Raw genomic sequence first — 26,343 nt, forward strand, 5'->3', positions numbered from 1 at the left:
GCAAGGTGGCTACAATAAAAAATAAAATTATTTTTGCTGGAGCAGATTTTGCTGTCAGTTAAAGAGTCCTGCAATTTCAGGAACAGCTGAGATTTGTACCTCTGTGACTGATAGGAAACCAGCTTTTTATGTATTAAGGCAGAAGAAGGAATTTCCATTACAGTTTTATTTCCTCTGTATTTTTTTCTCCTTTTTCAAACTCTTTTCCTTCAGTTTCTTGGAAGAACTTGAAGCTGTTACTTTTCAAGCTGAAAATTCTACACTTCAGAGACCTAGATGCCCAATATTGTACCTCTTGAGCCTGCATTATCTCTGTGTATCAGAGTGCATCAAGTGTTTATCTCTGCTGTTCTGGTTTGAGTAGATTGGTGCTTTCCTGTTCCTTCATAAATTGTTCCTCAAGTATGGGAAAAAGTGACAGCCTCTCCAAAGTGGATTTCAATGAATTAATTTATTTTTGTAGAAAGCTAAGAAAAATATTTGGGAACTACTGCAATATTTCTATTAAATAATACTTTAGATAACATTTTAAGTACTTTAACCCTTCAGCTTCTGAAGCCCACTACACTGTATATTGCTTTTACAGGCATCAAACAGCTCAAAAGCCATAGAAATCACTGATATGAAAATTATGCTTCTTAAAATTAATGGCTGTGTTGCAGACACGCTGTCATTGCACCTGAGGACACAGGGCACTCAATCCAGTGTCCAGAACTCCTCTCTGCTTCTTGCATTTACATGTTCTCTTGTCTCTTTGGGGATGTCTTTGGGAGCATTTTTTTTAATAGATGTAATCTTAATATGGATTAACTGGAGCATAACTACTTAGCTAGTAACCCTCAGACATGGCTACAAATGCAGACAACTGAGATGTTAAAATAGCAGCAGTAGTAAGCTATTCCTACATGTGTTCTTCCTGTGAGACAGACATCACAGGGTGGTGATGTCCACTGGACAAAGACACTGAGGTCCCGTGGGTTATGTGTGTTTGTAAGAAAATTTCACTGCACTTTGAGTGTTCTCTGTAGGTAGCAAATTGCCTCCTTCCTGAATTGCACCTAGAAGCTATCTGGAGAGGAATTACACTGGACCTGTAGTATTTCACATCACTAAATCCCCAATCTGAGCATACCTCTTGTAAGTGCTTTTAAATGAATGAAGTGAAAAACTCTTGAGTTTATTTTTAGAGCAGCTATGAAGTGGAATGAGCTTGAAATAGCTCCAGGCATATGCAGTCTAGGACAATTTGAATGTGTTCAGACGAGGTCCCCATATCCAGGGGGACACAATTACAGACTGAGCCATGTATAGGTGTTGCTATTAGCACATTAAGCTATTAAACCATGAATTCTCCCATTGAGCCTTGCTGCCACTAAAGGGCCGTACTTCCCAAAGTGCTATAAATACAAATGAATTTTTGTGCTTGCTAAGGTCATAAATGGAAGCACAGTTTTCTTTAAGTACACTAATGTGCACAAAGTTTCTTTTAGCTCCTGTATTATTTTCATATTCATACTTGCAATTTTAGGCTATACTGCTGTGGTTTTTAGGATACCAGTCAAGACCTTTTGAAAGCAGCTGACTGTAGGATATAATAAGAATTCGAAATGCATTGTACTCCGTAGAGAGCTTTGATTTTCCTGTATTTATCATTCTTATGTTATTTTGGCATTGCTTTTCTGTTATTAGCCTGAAACAAATCACTATTTGTGATAGTACCAACTATTAATAAAATATTGCCAACTATTAATAAAACATTGCCAACTTTTAATAAAATATTAAGGTGTTTTTATTAATAAAATAAAGGCATTAATTAAAAACTTACAATGTAAAACTTAACCCTAGTAAGCATACAAAAACTATAATAAAAACACTGAAACACTTTTCTAATTTATTCCAATGAAGCGCCTAAACTTGATCGATAAAACCAGAAGCTTCACTGAAAATGTGTATGTCTGTAATGAATTGTTCAGAAACAACTGAGCCACTCCTCAATATGGAAAAAGAATGTCTTCTCTGGATGTGATCCTGTGTACTGCAAGGTCATTTAGGCTGGCTTAGATCTTCCCATAAATGTGTCGAGAACCACATACAACAAGTAATAACCATAATAAGGCCACTTGACAAAAATGATTGCCTGTGTGTTGCAAATTAAAGTCTTTCCTGGGAGCTATACAAAATATATAGTGACAGCAAATAGATGTAATTCTTCAGTTCCTTGCTTGGAACCAGCCAGTGCTTATGTTCACACAGAGAAAAAAAAAATACCCATAGCAGCTATTCAATGTTGAAGCTTATAAAGTGGACTGTCACTCTCACAGGTGCACAGGGATATTAGTGAGGCTCTGCTCCTCCAGGGGGCTCCAGAAGCAATTGGCCATTTCTTTTCTTTCTGTGTCCAGCAAAGTAGAATTAACTAGATATCTGCCTGAAAGAGGAAGGGTTTTTGCAGAAATGACTCTGAGCTGAGTGGAGGAAAGCTGAGCAGACACTGCACTGACATTCTGGATCCTGGTGGTTGTTGTGAGCACTTCCTCTCCTGCTGTCCCAGGCAGCCAGGCTGGTACCAGCAAAGGTAGAATCCTCTTCTCTGCAACCATGAATGTTCTTATGGGTGCTTTATATAAAATTTTATGCTATTTATATAGCATAAAGCTACTTTCTATAGCTTTTTGCTTTAAACCATTGTAATACCTCCTTCAGTAGACGGTCTAAACATTTGGGCCATACTGACAAATCTTACCTGCTTTGCATCTACTCTTCCAACCTGACCTGTTCTGTGATTTTGTGATTCTGAGTACCAAATAATAACTACATATACATAAACTGGGTGATCCTTTTCAGCATTTTCTGCTTATTTGCCAGAGACATCTGGAATCTCAGTTTTAAGCACATTTACTACAGCCTGTCTTAGAAAACTTCTCCAACTTAAGACTTTCACAGAAGCTGAAGATTGCTGAATTTAAAGATTTTGCTATTTTTGTGCCTCTGTGTACTAATGACCAGGATGTTCAGGTCAAGTGGTGGATTTGGAAATACATGTTCATTCCTTCATCTTGGGTGTTGAACAAATGGTCCCCAGAGATATCTTCTGACCCCAAAAATTCTGTGATCAAACCTGATATTTATTGAAGGCAACTTGTGCAACTCAAATAAGATATTTTTATTAATCCTTTTAAATTTTTTTCACAATTAAGTTTTTTCTTCTAGGTTAGGACTATTTTAATCTATGTCTGTGATTCTAGTTCTCAAAAAAAAAGTATGAAAAAGTAAATTTTATGACTGTGCTTTGATGGTGGCTAATGCACAAGAATAAATACATTCTTACATGCACATGAGAGGAGGAAGATGATGTAGTTAGTTTAATAAGTTATTTATGGTTTTGAAGTATCCTTTCAAATATTGAAACTAATGTGGCTTTAATGAGCCACGTGCAATTGGTAGCTTTTGCTTTGTTGAATATTTTCCTCAGGGTAAAGTGATTCATTAATAATAATTAGGAATCAAGTAGCCAGTTACAGGGCTGAGTAGGAAGTGAGGTAAAAACCATGATGTTTGGAAGCAAAATATCTGCACGTACACAGCGAGGGAGTTTGAGGTCGTTAAAAGCTGTGGGTTGGGATTAGTGGGCTCCATCATGTGCATTAGTAATGAATCTACCTAGCTCAAGCAATTGAAATTTCTGATTAATCATAAATGAAGTATCTGTAAATAGAATAATTCAGCATGGGGTAAACAACCGGATTTTCAGTTCCAGTGGATGGAAATAGTAGAACTAGATGGTAGATGGATTTAAATTTAGATTATATACAGAATTAGATAAGGATAAATATAAATCAATAGGAAGACTGATTGCATTTCCTTGTTTTTTAAATCTGCCTGACATTTGCTTCATTCACTGAGAAGCTTTTTGTTAAGGGAATGCCTTCATCTACCTTTTCAAGATTTTTCTACTTCTACAGATTTCACTATGAAAACTGAAAATTTGTGCAGTTTCTTTTCTTGGGCAACAACATCTCTCCCTAGATCAGGTTGCTCAAAGCCCCATCCAGCCTGGCTTTGAACATTTTCAGCAATGGGGCACCCACAACTTCTCTTGGCAAACTGTTCCACCACCACCCTCACAGTAAAGATTTGCTCCCCAAGATTTAATCTAAATCTACTCTCTTTCAGTTTGAAGCTATTCCTCCTTGTCTACTACAGCTCCTGATATACTACTAATTACTACTACTCCCTCTCCAACTTCCTTGCAGGTCCCTTCAGATACTGGAAGGTTGCTATGAGGTGTCCATGCAACCTTCTCTTCTCCAGGTCAAACTTTTCCAGTTTGACTTCCTAGGGGAGGTGCTCCAGTTCCCTTAAAATTTGGTGGCCTCTTGGACTTTCTCCAACAGTTCCATGGCCTCATTGTTTTGGTGGCCCCAGATGTGGATGCAGTACTCCAGGTGGGGTCTCACAAGAGCAGAGCAGAGGGGCAGAATTCCCTGCCTTGACTTCTGACTGGGTTCCTTTGGATGAAGGCCAGGATTCCATCAGCTTGTTCTGCTGTGAGCACACATTACCAGCTCACATTGAGCTTTTCATCACCTTCAAGCCCGTTTCCACAGGGCTGCTCTCAATCATTTCTCCACCCAATCCACCTACAATTGTCCCAAGCCAGGTGCATGGTCAGAATTGAAAGTAATATAGTATATATTTTCCAGAGAATTCTTCTCAAAACCATCTTTAAGTAGGCAGGATATTAAAAACCTGACCAAACCCTATGTCTGTAAAGCATTCAGGTACCTCTTTGGAGAGTGGCTTAAACCATGAGAAAATTAGTTATTCTTCCTTTAGAGCAGATTTAGCTTTGTAGTAAATAAATCCTGGGGCCACACAGGGGGAAAGAAAACTTGAGTAGCTGCTCATTAAATAATCATCATCCATTCCATCCACTAAATAATATGAGAGTGTGAGGGAAAATTGCACAAATTCATAGAATTTTGTATAATAGGTAATACATATCCACCAGAGGGCAAATTATGGTAACATTTGAATTATTCTGTTCATCAATTTTATACTTCTCTTGCTATTTCTTAAAACATTATATGTGTTAGTTGTTAATGGGTAGTGTTTCCGTCAGGAGTTTTGCTCATGTTTATTTTTAAGTCATCATATTTTACCTGATTGCTGTATTTGTTAGCTTAGATTTATATAATTTGTGTACTAGTGCTTAGACAGCTTAGGGCCAACGAGACAGTCAAGGTCCAAATCCAATCTGCTTCATTGCTTAATTGCTGGATTCTCATAGAACATAGCGTCTAGAAGCTGGACTGTGATTAAACCTAAGCCATCATAGCATGAGGCAAGAACATGTCAGCCTCTGAGGTCCAACGCAGGAAAATAACTCAGACTGACTAGGGAGACCCCCAGGTAAGTTAACATACCTTTTTTAGTGTCTGCAGTAACTCACTGGCTTTGAAAAGTTCCTGCAGCCAAAGGATTGATTGGGGATCCTCCTTGTCTCTGCATCACTTTTCTTCATCTGCTAGATGACTACTGGAGCTCAAATGTCTTGATGTACCAACTGCTGAGACAGATGAAAACCACTGTAGCTCATCTCTAATAGCCTGATTTTTCTGTTTTTACCAGTAAATACCTAATATTCTCTCTAGTGAGGTCTTAATGATGGCTTAGATGACAAAACTGATATTTCTAATGGCAAGAATTCAGGTATATCTCATTTAAAATGACTGTTTCAGAATGAAAAACCGAAGAAAAATGTGATTTGCCAAACATAAAGAGAACAATTTCAGCAATGGTAGTTGATTGCTACAGCACGGCATCTTTCAGCAAAGGATCTCCAAGGAAATTATAAATATTATTTCCTAAAATTGAATTAAACCAAGTTGTACCAGGCAGGCAGAAGACACACAAAATTTTTATCACTTTCATTCAAATTAAACTACTTTCACAGCACCTAAAATATAAGGTTCCTTTCTAATTTGAAGCTACAATGTAAACTCATTGTTGCAGAGGAATGAGATCTGCATTATTTATTTGTCCAATTTTAGTATTTTAGTGTGAACGTACTCCTCATAAACTTTCATAAGACTTTTTAAAGTTATGAAACAAGGTACTGCTTTACATGCCTTCTGAAAAAGAGCTGATGCATCATAAACATGGCTTACTTTTTCATTTATGTGACAGTCTAGTCTTAAATTTGTGTTATCAGAAAACAAGCATAAGACTATGTAATTCAGTGATACAACTTCTAGGTACAGCTAGAATTGATGCTTGATAATTTTTTGATTCTGTGCATTATATTGGAGTGTCAAAAGTGGCAGTTCTTATTCTCAGAGATCAGAGATTTTTTTTCACATAGGTCACGTAGAGAACAGCTGCTACCACGGAATCTGTGTTTACTTTTGAAACCCATCACGGCCTCAGTTCTAGGTACTGCATTTTGCATCAGCTCCATCCCTAACTGCAACTTCAGTTTTGCAAGACAGAAAAGATGTATTAAAATAACTAAATGCAATTGAATGTTTCTTTTGTTTTTTCAAGATGGGACAATGCTCTCTGCCAGACCTCCAGAGCAGCAGTGGAGTGGAGAGCCCCAGAGGCTTCTCTGGCTCCTTCCCAGTGCCCTGTGCAATGCTCCACCTCTAGGACAGCTGCAGGAGGCAGTGAACAGAGGAAATGCCAGGCAGGCTACCACAGCATGGAATCACTTTTACAGCCCAAACCAGCAATGAACACATCTTGGTGAGATTTCCTTTTCAGGGGCAAGCCTACCACTTTTTCCTAGTTGTTTAGTCTCTGTACAGTAAAATTTTCAGAAAGGCTGAATTTTTACATGTAATTTAAAAAAGTAGAAGCCATGAAAATGAAAAATAAGACATCAAGTGTCTTGTTAAAATAGTTGAGGTGTCATTTCATGAATCACCCATTGCACAAATTAACATGTATTAGGAATAGACTTACATTAAAAATCTGCTTAAGAGCTGGCATTTTCTTCCTCCTGAATTGAGGTCTTATTTAATAAATCTAGCAGAGAACTCTGCTCTTTGTGTCTCTTTAAATGGCTGTATACATAATATGGGTGTATCTGAAAACAGAGGCTTTCCTTTGTAGAATAAAGGTAAATTTTCCCTGGCATAATATTGTTTTACCAATAAGCAAGCTCACTATTCTGAAACATAACTAAATTTGTAATATTTAAATCAGTCTATATAAGACTGATGAAATTTTCTAAATATAAATAAAAATTGCTTATAAAATATTTCTATTTGAAACTTATTGCCTTATCTTAGCAAATTCTTCACTACCTTTATAAAACAAAAAAGCTCCTACAGTGTCATGCCTTAAAGCATTTTCTTTCACAGTGGCATTAATGGACTGATATTTATATGTGTATTGATGTGGTTTCTAATTAATTTACTTGAGTCAGGGCTGAGCTTCTTTTCTATCAGCTATTGTAAATACGTGCACAAGTGTTCTTTCTGTCTGTGAATTATTAGGAACCTGAAGTATATAAAATAAAAAGTAGTATTCAATAGTCATCATTTAAACTTTTTAGAGGCCATTCCAGCATACCCTAGCACTTCATTAAAAAGCTCTAAATTTTTAATGATGTCTTTGCTGATGGCCCTTGAGACAGGCTGTTCAGACAACTTTTGAGAAATACACTGAAAAGTGCATGCAGAAAGAGGTTATGTTTGGAATGATAGCTTATGGACATAGTAAATATAAAGAAAAACATATTTCATTCACTTTAGATGTGTATTAGTATAAAAGAAGTGTTAATATAGTGCTGCAAGGTACAGGCTGCTAAAAAGGAGAGCTAATAAAAATATTTAGAAAATAAAAATAACAGTAGTTACAAAAGGATTTTTCTCTGGCCACTGGAAGACTACAGTGCTAACTATTAACCCTCATGAATGCAAGTAAACAATAGAATTTAAGTTACTTCCAGCAAGTAGAAGACAGTTTTCAAAAACATTACAGTCTCTGCAAACTCAAAAGCAACAGGTAATTAGGGAAAAGAGCTGAAAGCTCCCAGCTTTAAAATCATGCTTTTAACTTCAAAGCATCAGAGAGTCAGTGTTTACATGCAGAGACAGAACTCATTGCAGTGTTAGCTTATGGAACTATGTAGTAAAGAGTTTTCTTGGAAAATACACTTTTAAGTGTTTCAGGTTTGAGTAACTTATATCTTTTGGTATAAGTTACAATTCCTGCACACTGTACTCTGCAAGGATGCAAATACATGAAAACATTTTTCCCCTTACATAAAAAAGAAATGAAGTGAATCAAAAAAATCACAGAATGGAAAAAAGAATATTTTTAAACATAATTTTCCATATTTTAACTTGTCCCCTACTATCTGCCTGGACCATTCTTGGGCACCAATAAAAGTCTGGCTGTGCCATCTTTCTTACCCTGCTCCAGGCAGGTATTTGCATGCATTGGTAAGATCCACCAAACCCCCTGAGTCCTTTATTTTTGAGCTGAGAAGCCACAGTTGGCTCAGCATCTCTTCATACGTCAAAATCTCTGAAACTCCTAATCACTCTCATGGCCCTTGACTGAACTCACTCCAACATATCCATGGCTCTTGACCCCTGGGAGTCACAACTGATGATCCATCTTCACTTGGTCTGATCCACTAATCACAACATTAACTACATTCTTCTATAATACAACTGAGAATTCACACATTAGCTTAGAAATGTCTACAGCAATTTCTTGTTTTCAATTAAAAATGGCCTCATTGTTCTATGCAGAAACACAGCCTCTTCACTCTGAGCTATGTGTTTCATATATGAACAAATGAAAATATAAATCTCATTTTTAATTTCCCTTAGACAGTTTTCCAAACACATTTTTCTCTTATTTAATAAAAAATGGCACTTTGGAATTTTCTTTCCTAGGGTGTTTGTCCACAAAAGTTTATTTCAGATGAGGCACATGCTTTTGAGTAGAATTTCTAATTCTCCTCACATCTGTTCCCATCACAGAGTAATCTGAGCACACAACATGCATTTTTCACACATGAAGCAGGCCTGGAAGATGTTGTTCAGGAGCACATCAATTGTGTTTCAGCTGCTAAAGGCATTGAGTTAAAGAGATTTGATCACATGCAGTCTGAAACAAAACACCATAAATTGTATGGGGTTGGTGTTATATTGATATCAAATAACATCAAAGTGAATAATGCCTAATCAAGAGCTTGATGCTCCCTGAAAAAAAAGTGCAATACAATCTCTATGGAGAGTTTAAATACAAGACAAGGAAATTGTTTGTACATAAAATGTGGAAGGATGGCATTTTCTAGTTTCCAGTTTAAATCCAAAATTAACACAAAAATGTTGAAATTTTTATTAACTCAAAATGGATGACTTCAAGTAACTTGCAATTATATCTTCCCGTTATTAAAATTAAGACATATAATGTGATAACATCAGTTATATTTAGGGAAAAAATCAGATTAGGAAATACACTTGAAAAATAATTTTATAAATGAGAAAATATTCTGATCAACTTTTAAGACAGAATATTTTGCTAAAGTTCACTGGAATTCTCCAAAAAGCTTTGTGGGAAAGTTTGGGGTCTTTGAGGATTACCACTACAACTTAGAAAGTTTTAAGAAATCTGAGTCCTTTCTGAACTGGCATTAAGGCAATTACTTTGGACTAAGTTGGTACATTTTGGGCATGGAATTAAGGTGGTCTTTGTGTATCTGCAGATCCCAAAGGAAGAGGAGGAGGAACTGCACACACCTTGTGCCTTAGAGCAGAACTCTTACACTGTTTGTGGGGCATGGGGTTCTAACAAACACTTATAGTAATGAAGTGCCTTTGGAACTCACTGGGATATGGTCATTACACTTGCAAAATCCTCTTAAACCTCTTTGGCCTCAAGTCCCTCTTTCACTTGTTTCATATTCATTCATCATATAAATGATTACCTGAAGTGATCTTCAGGCTAAATGATACCACTCACATTTTGAGTGAGTAGTCCTCTACTCTTTCCCTTGATACACTCACTTCAAATGAACTTGAGATGTAAGGAAGCTTGACAAAACCTGACCAAGGTATGAATTTTTTGATTGTCTTCAGTAGGTATTAGACAAAGCTGACTGAAAGCAAGTATCAAAACCAAGCTCTGTGAAACGATTTTGATTACCTGCTTGGAAAAGAGGGTAGAGTTTTGAGTATGGGTCAAGAGCCTGACTATGTCTCATAGATGTGCCAAAGTCCATCTTAGAATGGTTGAGATTTTTGACGCTTTCTGCTTGGAAAGGTATATCAAACCTTGCCATTAAATATCCTGCTTCTCTTCCATAAAGTAAATAGTTCTGGAAAGCACCTTAGCAACATCAGTGTCCTAGGGGAAAAGATATTTTTCTTACTCTTAAAAAAAAAAAATCTGTATAAATTATTATTAAAATCTTAGCATTTTGGAGACTTTCAAAGTAATTTATTTCAGTACTCACAGGACCGATTGAGTTTAATTCTTAAACTCAACTTACATTAAGTAAAATGTTTTCCCATCTCTGTATAAATAAAGAAATTTTATTCTCTTTCTCTGTATTTTGTATGAATCTTTTATATACTATCACCTATTTTCTTTATTTTCTTTACCCTAAATAATCCTGGTTTTCTCAATTTTTTTCTTGTAGTATTCCGTTTCTTTTAGACAACCTGAGCATCTTTATTGCTTTCATCTCATCTGTTCTCATCTGATCACATAACTTGAAAAATAAAGTGATGAAAACTAGGAATAGTATTCTGTCTTAAGATCTTCCGAGTACAACATCAGTTTATTTATTTTCATTTACTTCAGGTGTTCTGCTCAAACATGCCAATACTGTGTTTGAATATTTGCAACATTCATGTCAGACTCAATCGGCTTAAGTTCAGTTTCTGATCATAATATAAGCCAAAAATTCTTTTGGCACTATTCTAATCTGTTTATTTATTCTCCATCCCATATATATGAAAGCAATTTTTTTTGTCTAGAAATAGAATTTCACATTTTCATATTAAATGGAAATTTTGCATTTCCATATTAAATGGTCTAGTGAAAAGTGTCCCTGTTCACAGCAGGGGACCTGGAACTAGATGATGTCTAAGGTCTCTTCCAACCCAAGTCATGATTCTATGATTCTATGATTAATTCTATGATTCCATGATTCCATGAGAAATTGCAACATATATTATCTCAGAGCATTTAAATTTTTCTAGATATGAAACAATCAATTATGTCATCTGAGCAATTAATTAAACTACCCTACTTACATCAAGTGCATTGTAGATGAACATTTGTGGTACAACCCACATGCCAAAGCAGATATTTGTATACAGCCACTAAAGTCAGTTTTACAGTATGGTTTTGCACACATCCAGTAAGCTTTGTCTGGACTTTGTGGTCCTAACAAAGAGAGTTTGAAATCTTCCTAGCATTATGTGTATGTCTATGACTTGCCTATTTACCTGTTCTTTATGCTAATTTTTTGAAGCAAATCAGATTGGCTTTCTGTGACTTTCCTGACAAATACATGCTGACAGTTAATCATCTCCTGTCACAATCTCCAACAAGGTTGATTCTTACCTTGGGGTAATGGTGTCCATCCCTACCAGAACTGTATAACACTTGGAGAAAACTTTCTGAGCCTCCTCTCTTGTGCTTGGTGCAGAAGGGAGCTGGCTCAGCTCCACACAGGCTGTGCTCGTGCTGTAGCCCCACGAAATTTCCCTGGATAGCTCTGAGGTGCGGCCTCAGACGTGGGACTGGACACCTAAACTGGTGGGCACTCTGGGTTTTTATTTCAGTTGACTGCTGAGCTGGATGCTCCTGGTCCCAGGGAGATTAAATGAGGCATATTTTCTGAGCTGACAAGTAAAACCAACAAGTGCTCCATGGCATTCTTTTCTGCCTTGCTCTTGCACAGTACCCCTCCATGGAGATTTTTCTGGCTTACTCCCAAACTCAACAGAAAGGGGTATTTGGGAACCTGAGAAGTTAATGAAGAGAGTACATTGACAAGGTGCTTCAAAAGATAGTGACCTTTTTTTAAATTATAATAAATTAATAGTATTGCCTTAGGGATGTTACCTAGACAGAAATCTTCACTGTCTTGTTTCCTTTGCTACTGTCCCCTTAGATCTCTGCTGACTTACATGCACACATACACTCAGCACACACAATCACACAAACATGCACCTCTACTATAATATCTCCTGTTGCAGTCCCCACCAGCCACAGAAATGAGATCTGTCACTGGTCTAGATGATATTAACAGCTTGTAATTTTCTGTAACACTTCCTATTCCCAGGAGCTGAAAGTAAGCCAGTCAAACCCATAGCCTTGCTTTTCCAGGTTCCCTTTCTCACTACCACCCATACTTTTAAATACAATCAGATTGGCTGGATTTGGAAGCTCAGCCACATACCTAAGTTCTTAGAGAAAATTTCCATATGTAAGTAGCCCTGGTAAATTTTATCAAATCTGGGCATTTGAAAAATAACCAAATACTCTGGTGCTCTTCCTCCTTCATTTCAGACAGGAGCTGTACATTTTTGTCGATGATGTTAAGCATGTTAGTCAGCTGATTGCAACTCCCCTTTTCAATGGCCAAAATAAGGCAGTATTTAAAACAAAATAAAACAAAACAACAACCACAAAACAAAACCAAAACACCATAAATATCTCAGCATGATAGTTTAACAGATTTTTCTTGCCACAGCAAAGTAACAGTTTTCTTTGTTTAATATTTTTATATTAATGCAAGGCCTTCCTCTTATGTTTTGTGCCCAATGTTAAATAGATGCATTTTTGAGCTCTGACTCCCTGAGTGTTCTTGTATTTTTGCTCTAAATGTATTCATAACCATGATTCTATATATCCTTTTGCTTGAAGATCTTCCAAAAGCTTAAACCCCTCTCTGGAAGGTTTTATAGACAGCAATATTATCCTCTCTCAGCCTTTGTTTCACTAGACTAAATAGGTCACACTTTGATGACAGATATTTCCTTCCTTCATTCATTTAAGTACCTTGTCTCAGCATCTGTTCCACTCAGAGCTTGCCTTTCTTTTTGGTCCCTTGCAAACTTGGTTTCCAGAACCACTGCTGTAGCTCAGACAGGAGCCCTCTTGACTTTCTCCTAAGTCAGTTGATTATCTTTTGCATTTGCTTTTAGGCATGAATTATATCCATGCTCTTTGAATGTAATCCTTTTCACTTTTTCCAGTGAGGTTGTTTTAATGAGGAGGATAAGGGATATATCCACTTAGCAATCAGTATAAAATCAGATAACATTATAAATTGATACAGTACAGATATATTTTTCTGACTGTTATTTTTCACGCAGAGGTGCTTTGACCTTGTTTCATTTAATTTTCCTCCATAAATCATTTTGAGATGGCTGGTTAAAGCCAGTCCACATTCAGATGACTGTCTGTACCTTGAAAAGGAAACAAAATATCAGAAAATATCAGATTTTTTTTTTTAAAGCACAATCTCATGAAGTTTTCAAATTTTCAGGCCCAGTTCTATCAGACTGCTGAAAAAAAATCATACTCACTCTCTGATCTTGATTTTTCCAGCTGAATACTGATGAAACTTATTTAGTTTTTAGTCACGTCTTCAATGTCATTTGATGTTTAAGTAATAACTTCACATTTAGACACATTGTAATTTACATCCTTACATCACAATATTTTAATGGGTTTGCTTCTAAAAGTAATGGCTGACCTTTAAATAAACAAGTATGATGTGATTGCAAGAATCAAAGTTCAGTTTTATTGTTATGTTATGTATGGATAAATTGCATGAGATTATGATATGGTAAGCAACATTGGAAAGGGGCTATATTTCACTTTGTTCCTTGAAAAGTTTAAAAATTCAGGTCCTTGCTTATATAATGGACAAATGTATCATTTTTACTTACACCTATATATATGTAAACTTCAAATTTCATTTATCTTCAGGAAAGTTTATATATTGCATATAATGAACAGGTTATAAAAATATATTTATTAATGAGGATAAAAAATGAATTGCATCATCTAGTTTAATCATGCTTACTCTTTTCCCACAGTAGATTTTTTTTTTTTTTAACTGATGTATTAACTGGATATTTAGAAGGGTAATTACAGAGTTTTGGGCTTCCCATGAGTTTATTTTTTTTTTCACTAGAAAGAATTTCAGAATTTGAGATAGTGAGGGCTTTTGAGCTTGAAATCTGTTATATGATTTGCTAACTAATTTTTTTTTTGCTTTCTTTTGTCTGAGTGGGCTGAAAATATTTAGTAGAATGCTTGATAGAATGATGAACAAAATAAAATAAATCTATTATTCTATATTAGCCTCTACGCTCCTCAACTATTGACTCAGATTTCATTAGATTTCTTTTTTTACCAAATCCATTCTCACAAATTCACAGAGAAATAAATGCCTTCTCAATTTTACCTCCTCTTCTTGGAACCTGGGAGATGCCTGTGCTCAGGATGTGCATAGATGCATGGTCAGCTGTTCATGTTTAATCTGGTGATGCACTGAACCAAAGGGATATGAGCTGCTCAGCAAGCCCCTGGTACCTCATGTAACCTCCCAGGGTGTATTACTTATAAAAATAATGAACAATAGTGAAGGAAATAATTTGTATTTGAAAACATCCTTTGATTTTGGAACAGCTTCCAGTATTTTATCTCATGGAAGTTGAACAATGATGCCACTCATTTAAGGATACAGAACATCCTTCCCATGACTTCCATGCTTGGAGCCTTCCACTCCTGGCTGGGGAATGGTGCTCACATTCCTTATGTACAGGAGCCACAGTAGAGTTTCATTAATTAGAAGTGTCAAGTGTGTGCTCTTAGAGAGAAAATCTGTCAGCTAAAGTATAAAGAAACATCTCTGATAAAAAACTGACTTCTGTCTGTAACAGCACTTAAACAGCTCACAACAAATGAAACATCACATTATTTTTTTTTTTCTAAAAAAAGAAGACAAAAATTTCCTTTCACTCTTCTTTTCACACAGGAAATTTATTAAAATCAGTCTGAATAACTGGAATCTAGGAAAAAAAAATCTGAGTATATAAAGAAAGCTTTGGTGAAATGTCAGATGCCATAATTCATCTAAGCTTCCAGAGAGGAACTGTGATGATACCTTCTGTCAAGTTCACACGAAGATTCCTTACCCAAAGAGATAAACTGTCTCTGCTTTCATTTGAAAAAGCCTGTCATGATTTGATGAATCAAGAGAAGTTGGATGGACTGTTTCTTAGGAATCTTATAACTCCTCCATTAATCAATCAGCTCATGGAGAAAATGGAAACAGAAACACTTTCCACTCTTATTGGTCTTGAAAGAGGTTAATGGTGATGCCATATGACCATTGGTTTATAATGGCCATCTCTAAAAAGGGAAGAACATCCAGTGTGTTTTACACTTCTGCTGGTTAACAGTAGCCAAAAAGTCACTGACCCCATCAGTTTGTCTGTTACTATGAGAAGGCATGACAATCCAGACAAATTATAACTATTAGAGTAGCAAAATGAGTTCTGTGCTGAAGGCAAAACAGATTATAAACAAGCACTCAAGGAGATCCACATCAATGATAGTGAAATTTAAGTAATAAAATTAATGTTAACACAGGAAAGTATTTGACACAAAAACATCTTCTCTCAGAAAACAATTTCTCATAATGAGTGTGAAAATCTGATAGTCTAAATATGTCAGGTCGATCTTAGTTATTTTAAATTAGTGAATTGGATTTAGAGTTTACTATATTGTAGATTCCTGAGTAAATAAAGAATTAAATATTAGGGCACAGTCAATATACATAATCCTAAAGAATCAAGTTAAGTGGTTTAAAACACTCTTAACTGAAAATAGACTTCTTAAAGTTGGGTCCATCTTTATATTGCACTTCATTACATAAATGCTTTTCAATTGGCACTGTTAGAGAAATTATAGATATTTTGTTTCTGCATCTAGCATTCTTCTGCTAGTATTTTTCTGCTATTCTGGGTATTTTTAACATTAAAGTTAAATTCATGCTTTTTGGCTTCCTTGTAGCATCTGTTTTATGGCAGCAACACACAGTGTGTGTCATGTACTATAGCCAAGGAACATATGCTGCAAATAAACAAGAAATGTATGAATTTGTATTTAACACTAGGAATCTAGAGAGTCTGCCATTAGAGATAATCCACTAGAAATAAAAATGTTGCATGGCTCCTTCAGAAATTATATGGGCAATATAGAGAGCAGGACAATATATTCCTGCACATCCAAGATTAGCCTTCAAAAATCCCTGCCTAACAGTATGTTGCCAAGCTTTACTGCTGAAACCAGCAATTAGGATTTTTTCACTGACACTTTGGCTGATGAATAATGCTGATGAATAGCAAAGTGGATAGTGTATATGTACAAAGTCTTTTGTCTCTACTGTGCTGATTTATATCAAGATCAAGACAGCTGTGATTTGTGATTAAAAATTCTCACCTTTCCTGCCCTTTTCTGCCCAAACCCGAGGCTGGCCATTGAGCCAGCCAGCAGCACAGGCTGTTTGGTTTGCCATGCCAGACCATCCCACCACTAAACACTTGGGATAAGAAAAGAAATTGATCACAGAAATGACCCCATTTCCTTCCTTCTACTGTGCAAAGGGTTGTGTGCCTTCATCTTTAACCCCAAACCCCAAAAAGCAGATATTTAAGGAGGACAGTCTGTTACCCCAAGTGAAGTGAATGGAGAACCAAAGGAAGGTAAATTATATTTTATAAACAGATCAACTCTGCTCACATCATGAAATTAGAGACAACACCCAATCATCACTTTTAACCTCCAGCCACCTCATGGGCATGATGCAGAGAGGAGACTGGATTCCTCCCTAGGAAACTGTTCATCTGCCAGTGATGAAAGTCTTCCCACATGTGAGACTGAGGTGGAATGATTGCCAACAGTATGTGAGGTTATATTTGAGAACAGATTCATTTGGATCTAGGAACAGGGGGCAGATTTTATTCTCCTTTTAAAGTTGAAAGCAATTAAATTATTAATATTTATTGGGTATTTAATGGCTATACACATTACTGTACCTTGTAAATTCTTAAATATCAGTCTACAACCCAGACTCAGCATTACCGATTTTTCTTTTTTTTTTATTTTTATTTTGATTCTTTTGTACTTGATCTCCTGTACCTTCTTCCTGTAAGAATAAACAGTCCCAGAATGACAATTATAAACTGATTCCTAGAAGGATTCCACTTTTCAGACAAAGAAACACACAACCATGCCACAGCTGTAAGTTGTAATGTGGGCAGGAAAAGGGATTTTTTCATTTGAGGTTTGAAAGTAGAATGAATCTTGATTTGAAATAATGTGCCTACAATGCTAAGCATACCATTATGTACTTTAATATCCTGCATATTCATCTGAAAGAAAAATAACCTCACACATTGCAGAGATTATGGACCATCAGACATCTCAGGTCAGTTTTTCAGCTCCCCTGTGCATGTATAGCATGCAACTTCCACATTCTATCAATACTTGTCAAAAATCTCAGTGAATTATGTGAGTTAATAGTTAACCAGTCTACAATTGCTATTAATTTTCATAACCCAGGAACAAGTTAGATTTACATCTGTGTCTCTACCTGGCTTAAAGGTTTTTCCCCGTGTGGTCTGATTCCTAGCTACATTTTATATGTAGATTCAACAATGAATTTAATTATAGTAAGCTCATTAGGAATGGAGCCATTGCTTATCTTAAGTTTTGTAACATAGTGTCTATTTACAGCACTATATAAGCAGTACTTAATAATTAATTCTCTGTACTCTGTTATATTAATGTGAAAGCATAAAAGGATTATCAGAGGTAGGGAGGGCTTTATATTTCCGTGAAGAATACAGAGATGAGTCTCTTTGAAAATGAGAATGGAAAATTAAAGCCTGATGAAATGTGACCTTTTTGTGTTTCTTTCCAACAGCTTAGAGCTGGATATTTTATTATAGAAGCAGTTTTTTAGTTCTTTATCAAGTTTAACTTCTCTTGCAATAGTGGCTGCTGATGATGGAAGAATAAGCAAATTGTTCCAGAAATACTTATTAAAAGATTGTGTATCTCTAATATTTTATTACTGTACACTTGATCAAACATGTAAATGGCCAAAAATAAGACAAACAGGAATAGCTTGTGTGGTTATATAGACTGAGGAGAAAACAGACTGAAAAAGTAGAGAATTGCTGCTGCAGCTTGTGAAGAGCAGAGAAAACAGATTCCTTCCTTCCTTCCTTCCCTTCCTTCCGCCCCTTCCTTCCTTCCTCACTTCCTTCCTCACTTCCTTCCCTTCCTTCCCTTCCGCCACTTCCTCTTTTTTATTGTCTTTTCTATCAAAATTTATTCAATGGCAAATGGTACCTCCAAAAATAGAAAATCTTCAAAGCTTTCAGAATATCGTATGAGAGGTCAGTGTTAAATTTACACCTTGATCAGTGATGTAGCAAGAGGAGAAATATTTTTAGGTTAGAAATTGGTTAAAAAAAAACCCAAATAAACAAAAAAGTCACAAATGACATATTCATGAGCATGAAATGATGCAATGTGTTCAGGTCAGAAGAAATGTGCATCACTGTACATTTCCAGCATGAAGCTGACATTTCTGTCATGCTGCAAAGAAATTTAAAGTGACATTCCTTTATTTTCCACAGAGACAGCTGCTATAGTTCCCAGCTGAAAATTGGCCTCAGCTGGCATATAATAAATGGGAAAACATGTAGATAATAGTCATGAACTAGTGAGCACTGCTGGCTGACCAGTTATCAAATTTCTGATAAGCTGTAGTTTCAGCTGTACCTCAAAATGACACACATGCTCTTTTCCCTTTTTGTCTTTTATCATTTTCACTTGTAATAAAATTATGATTTAGTGCATATTAAGACCTAAATGTCCACCATTATACTTTTGGTGTAAGAAGGATTATGGATATTCTCTTAAAAGAAAAAATAACATTCCTTGAAGATTTTTTTTTTTTCTAGTAAGTATCTAAGATTGTCAAAATGTAAGTTCCTTCACAAAAACCAGCTGCAAATACAGATATCTGCTCTTATCGAGCTCTGTCCTGTGAACAAAACCCGTCAGGAATTTTGCAGCGTATTTCTATGTGGAGAACGATGCTTTGTCAAAACTGAAGCATTGCATGGAAATAGATTCATTTTGATGGAAATAGAATGATTTTCATGCACTTTCACCAGTGCAGAGTTTGGCTGGGAGTTCAGATTTCAAAGAAACATAGTTTCAGGCCACTTCTGCCCTGTAGATCAGATATGCAAACCTTCCTACTGCCTGCAGCTGAGCCCCATCATTCACCATCACCTGCAACTCCTGGGGATGCTGCTCATGTGTGGCAGGGAATTGCCCAAGGGACCAGCAAGATGTTGAATTTCATTTCCATGCAACCAAGCTGAAATATTTGTTTTCCTGAAATTTTTTTTTTTAAATTTCCTTTACATGTAAAGTGTAGAAAGAACTTATTTTCTTTCTGAAGAGAAGGAAATATGTTAATTTTTCCTACTGTACAAAATCATATTCACTTACTAGTTCTAATGCCAAAGCCAAGAAGTAGATGATGGTTGAATGAATAAAGCAGAAATTATTCAGCAGCAAATATTGATTTCACTGACAGAAATATAAGAATCTCTGTTTTAAGAAATTATTTCAGCAGTGATTAAGTGGATATACTACCTGGATATGTGATATTTGACTTCAGGGTGACAATATCTTTCTTGGGCTGAACCTGTCTTTTCCCACGTTGGATTTGAGCTTCTCTCCTTCACAGCCTCCTGCATCTCTAGCTCATTGTGCTTGTCTCCCTCTAGGCTCCACAGATTGTCTCCTGCTCACTCCTTCCATTCTTATACTCACACTGAGCCACATCTCACAGGAAAGTCTCAGTCTTTTCCTTGATCCTGACTCTTTTGCTGGAATTCTGTCAGCTGTGATAATTCTTCCTCTGCATCTTTAGTCAGGACTTAATTTGGATTTTCTTTCTATAGGCAACCACTACTAAAAATAGCATACAAAAATAGGAAAATTAATCAGTGGGTGTATGTGTGTACATATATATTTTTGTGTGTGCATGCATGTAATTTTAATGTAAAAAATAGATTAAAAATATTACCCTTTGACAGTTGACTTCCTCTTCCACCCGCAGGCACTCTTGTGTTTTAGTGGAGATGACTGGGAGAAAGGTTACCATGCAGCATCCAGCACTCATGTTCACATGCCCAAATTCGATGTAAGCCCTTGAGTCTAGTGTTTCATACCAACTTTTGTTTTCAGAAGTCTTGTCTAAGCCATTAGGAAACACTGTGCAGAAGTTGTATTTATTACTTTTGCCACAAGGAAAAACAACTGCTCAACTATCTATAGAAATTTATCAGGAAATTTATAGAAAGAGGGGATTAATGCAAATCAAATCTCTAAAACATGTATTCATATAATGTCTAATGAATTTGAGAATGAAAATAGAATTTAGGTGCAGTTTTTATTAATTGATCAGATGAGTTTTCTGGAATTTTTCAGCTAAATGAAAAAAGAGATAAGGAAATAAATAATACTCAGCAGAAAAACAAAGGAATGGTGAACTTAAAGGAACCAATTTTATTATTTTAATATATTAGTTTCTTTTTACCAGTGGTTTTATTGTGACTCTTGTCCACTGAAGATGCTCAAGGATATTTTTACCAAACTGGAAATAAAACCATCATCATTTTTATGCAGTGTGTATTTTCAATGTGAACTTCTCTGGTCCATTCTTTTTTTTCTCTCTTTTTTACTCTCTTTTTCTCTTCTCATCAAACCCTATGTGGAATACCCACAAGAATGGCAATCAGAATTGATGGGTTTAAGTAAGGACTTTTCTCTGCAGAGCAGCCCTGCTGTGGAATGGCAGAGCAGATTGGCAGAGCTCTGCTCCCCAATGGTCACATCAGAGAGAGGAAAGTACAGGTAGAGACCACACTCCCAGTGGTGGCTTCAGGGAGGCTTCAGCTGGAGATGGAAGGTCCAAAGAGCCGAGTGCTGCAAGGAAGAAGCTCGATTTTGAGCCTGTTGACAGGTTTGAAATCAATGTTTCCCCTGCACTTCAATGGGATACAGCAGAGAATAGTACAAACGTTCAAAAATGATGTTGATTTCCAGCTCTTAGGTATATAAAATATTGGTGATACCACTTCAGTTCACCCCAATATGTGTAGAGTTATTATATTCACCCTAGGCTTTTACTGAAAAGTTTAACCTGTATTATTGATAAATAAATAGGTTCTGAGTTTAAAGGGAAATGGATGGCTCAGATTAGATTAATAGCAAGATGATTTTGCCAAGACTAAGTGTTTTTGACTGTGGAGAGGTCAAACTCAAAATTTAGGAAGCCTCCACAGAGAGAAAAATGTCTATCCTTAAATACTGTTTCTGAGGATTTTTGTTGCAATACAAGTATCCACATGGTAGAAACTGCACATTCGTTTCCTGAGGAATTCATGGTGTGATAAAGAAAATGAGAGCCTCTGAGGGAATAATTGCTTCACCATGGGAAACTCATGCAACTTAACTTGAACTTTAAATCGATCTGCTTTCATATTTGTTACTGCTGGCACACAGCATTATGAGGAGGAAATTGTGCAGCCATAAAATGGATGTTTTTTATATTATGCAGCATGGTAATGCTGTGACTATTTCTATAAATGTGTGTTTGTTGGGTGGGAGTATTTTGCCGTCTCAGTTCTAAACAAATTTACATAAAACCCCAAAATATAGAGTTAGGTGTTTTTAATTATGAACAGCAACAATTGTTCTGAGCTCAGGGAAAAGACTTAAGTAGTGAATCTCTCCCTATTTTTAAAAAGTTTCCATTATTTTCATTTGTTTCCTGGGCTGCAGAACTGTGATCATTACCATATTTCGATAGATGCCCCTGTGTGCTCGTGCTATGACTGGGCAGAGGGCTTACAGGATTACATGCTTGATTTGCCCTGAAAGCCTCTCTTTCCAGTAAATATTGTGGCAATTTGAAGGGATTATTTTCTTATGTCCCTTTCAATTTTTCCAGCCATTTTTGATTTGATAGCAGCAGCTGGTAGTCACTTAAGGGTGACAACAGCACTCTCATCATCTCCTTGTAAGGTGGACACACACTGTGCTCCCCACACCACGGGCAGGGTTCTCAGGGAGCCAAGGGACACAGCAGATATGGGGGGAAGGAGGTTAAGTCTCATCTCAGAGACTGTAAGCATATTCTTTCTCTTTAAAAAAATATGCTAGTCTATTATAGCTACTCTATGCCATAATTTCCAACTATTAATTAAAATTTTTAGGTATTAACAATATGTTTAAAAAGCCCAGTTAATTCAGCTAGAAGAAATTTTCATATTGAAGTCATTTTACAGCCACAATTATCCAGGGAGGGTGGAATATTTTCTGTCTTTTGATCTATGTTTTCATCTAATTGTGCTGCCTTTGTCTTTTTTTGACAGAGGCTTCCATAATTGATTCCCTGTCCTTAAAAACTGAAATACACACGTTCTCCTGGTCTTATAGAACAAAACTGAAAAGAAGAATGAATCATGTGATGCAAAGGGAGTAAAACTACTGACATATTGCCTGAAATCATTTTATGATATGTATAAAACTGATATTTAGTAATGTTGTTTCCACTACAACTGTGCTTCATCAGGACATTTAGCTTAGCTGGAAGATTGGGGAATTGATCCTTATTGTTCACTTTGTTCAAAGGATTTATGTTTGGATGATGAAAAAGCAAAGAATTGTATCCTCTATTGTAGATTAAGAAGACAGGTGAAGTAAAATGTCCAGTGTCACATCATAAATCTGTAAAGGAGTTTGGAATTTAATGATTTTTTCTTAATTTCAGTACTGGAATTAAATTACATTTAATTGTTCTCCTTGTATCTGTATCACTGAGTTTGAATGTAAACTGATTTCTCAGGCCTTTTTAATGCTCTTTAAGCTCTTAAATTACTCATAATTTTTATCCTAGAAAAGCAACTTACTGTGAATAATTCCATATTTTGGGAATTTTTATATGTAAAATACGCATAGCCAAAATAACAACACAATGACACACTACTAGTTTTGACTCATCACCAAGGGAGTTTTTATCCAAAAATGCTTGGGCATCTCACATATATAAATGAACTTTTTCCCACTACACCTGGGAACTATTTTGGTCTCCTTTTTTATAAATGGGAAGCTCATAAATATTGTTGTAGGAAGAACCATCAAATGGTTCATTTTTTATCATTTGCTGGACTTACAGAATCACTGAGTAGCTCCATGAAATGCACAAACAAGAGATCTTAGATGCTGAGTAATCCTTTGAAAAGGCATTTTTTACTGAACAGATATATAAAAAAAATGCAAATGAAAATATCTAGGATAAAGTAAAGGCAAGTTTGAGTTTAGACCCAGCAAAACTGTAGGTCTGAGCATCCAGGTACAAATACCAGTTGTACTATTTTAATCTGCCCAAGTACACTGTAGAAAATAAAAAAAAACCAAAATTGGTGTCAAAAAATGGCAGCGTTCTTCTGACAGGTCTTTCTTTTTATTGGGAGCTCTGTGTTCAGAGGCAATCTCAGACTTTGATAGAATTGGAAACAAAAAATGTGTTATTCAAATGTTTGCGTTTGGTGGGGTTTTATAATTTTCAAACATAAGGTGAACAGTGAAAATACTTAGATTTTCCCACTTTAACCAATGGTGCGACTCATGGGTCACCCACAAATCTCTTGCTAACAGATTTTATCTCTTCACAGAAAAGGAAGAAAATGAAGAAAATTCATCCAATGTTGATTTGGGAAGTTATTTCAGAATCTTAAATAAAAGGGAATAAATATTGGGGAAAAATAACAGGCTGTCAGGCTGGATAGACCCTACACAGCTTACACAGCAGGAACAATGAAATAGACTTATTACATTTTTATGCTTTTCTTGATTTTTGTGTTCTTGGGAGAAGTAGAAACAGAATTATAAGAATATAGTGAGAAAAATCTGCTTGTATCAGCCAGAAAGATTGTAATATTAGATTTGGTTTTAGCTTTTTCTTATTCTTCTTACTATTAACTTAGATCACATATTGTCGATTTAATACTGTTAGTAGTTTCAGATAAAAAACAGATCAAATTTACATGTATTTTAAAATGAGTTGGAATTTGGAATTTATCTTTTTAGGGTTTGCTTGTCCCAATTACCATTTCCTCACATGACCTGCAATGTGGCACTTTTCTGTCAAGCCAGTCTGGGTCTGCCATCATATCAGGTGTAGAAGCACAAGACAGGAGGAGATGTCTGCATTTCACACCCTATACAACTTGCATTTTCTAATCCCTTCAGTGTAAGTAAATAATGTTAAAATGCCACAGGGATGGTATTTACTGTTTATTTTGTGAGTTGAAATGCCTTTCAGATGTGTGAATAAAGTTAGAAAACTTCAACTCAAGTTATTACAAAATAATATTCTGTCTTTATACTATATTAGAAGTGTTTCACAGTCTTGCTAATATTTAATTAATTCAGTGAAAAGTAGGGCAGGAGAGAATCATAACTGCATTTTGCTGTTCTTCCCTTCTGCAATCAGTCATTATCAGGGAAACCCATGTGGTTATGGAGAAAATCACAAATAACGCTCATCTTTAACAGTAAGGGACCATTACTTTCCCTGATAATTGGTAAAACCTGCTGAAGTGGATAAATTGTTTAAAATAATTTAAATGAATCATTAATTGATTCATTTTAAACCCTAATCCTAAATCTTCAATGCAAAGGAAATCCCTCTAGGGATACATTCTGAAGAACTTAAGTACTTTCAAAAGTCACTTTGGCCACACTCATGGTTTCTCTGTCTTAGACATGTGCAAAGCTGGCAGATGTGTGGCTTTTGCTGGGAAAAGGCTGACTTTGCTGTGATGGGGCAGCTGGGGAGTGAGAATTCCAGAAAGAGCAGGGGAAAAGCGTAAGAAATTGGAAAGAAGAGCATAGTTTGAGATCTGTCAGGACTCAGAGAGGCCCAAACATCCCATAAGCCTGAACACAAGTCCCTTCACACAGACCTTGTTTTCCCTTCCTTTTACATCCAGGCTCCTGGAATCACTTGTCCTGAAACCCCTCTGTCATTCCAACCCTATGTCCCAGATCTTTTTTAGTTTCCTAAAGCCATTCTGACCCCCAGAAGCTCTGCTATCCTGTCCTTTACAGCAATAAACTCTGCTGCTGTCACAGCACTGAACAGAGCTCAGAATCCTTGGGCCAGCTAAGGGGTCCTCAGAATTACTTCAAAACTGAGACAACAGCAAAAAAATGGTTTTCTGAGAATTTAAGTGGTCCTAAAATGAAAAAAGTAATATTTCCCCACATTCATATGAAATTCCACATAATTTGATTTGACCTAAAACTTTTCTTCTGAAACATCTGTTAAAATAGATTTGTTTAACCCCAGAATATGATTAGAAAAGTTTCAGTCTCTGTTATGAAGAGATTAGAAAAAATCTTTAATCTGACAGATTTTCATTTTAATCTCAAATAAGAGGAAAAAGGAGTAGCTGTCAGTTCATTGCACTTTTTCTGTTCTTTAGAAAGGAATTTTCTACTGTGATTCAAAAGTCAAATATTTATACCATTCATCAAGCAATTTGTTTCCAAAAGTACTTTTCCTTTATATGTCCTCTTTACCTCTTATTCTCCCATTGTAACTGAAATTCTTTCCCTTTGGTCATCCAAGCTGGCAACAATTATTTGCAAATTCTAGCTCTGCTTTTTCACATCCAGTCACTTGCTAAATCCATCAGTTTTTGAAAGATTATATTTCCTGCTCACCCATCATTCCAGCTCTGTTTTACCAACTATGAAACATGGATTTGTCACCTATCTGAACACTTTATCTCATACTTCTGGCATTTGTTCTATACATGGACACCTTCACATGAGTCACAGCTATACAATATGCTTTTGAAACCTGTTTTATTTGTTTTTCTTCTACAAAACTCTAAAAATATAGAAGACAATATTTTATCCAAGAACATTTAGAATAATATTTACAATGTACCTCCTTAAACATGTTTCTGAAGTTTCCTACTTACAATAAAGGTACCCTTTCACACCTACTATAAACACAATAGGTATTGCACCTATATTACACCTAATATCACTCCTGATTTCTCAGATTTCATGTGTTCTGTTCCTGAAAAGCCTCTTCTGCCTTGACTCATACTTCATATACTGATATAGTCTCTGGGAAAGCCAAGAGTAAATAGCATCTGACTTAAAGAGCAT

Source organism: Parus major, chromosome 2, assembly GCF_001522545.3.
Source record: "Parus major isolate Abel chromosome 2, Parus_major1.1, whole genome shotgun sequence".
Classification (NCBI taxonomy): domain Eukaryota; kingdom Metazoa; phylum Chordata; class Aves; order Passeriformes; family Paridae; genus Parus; species Parus major.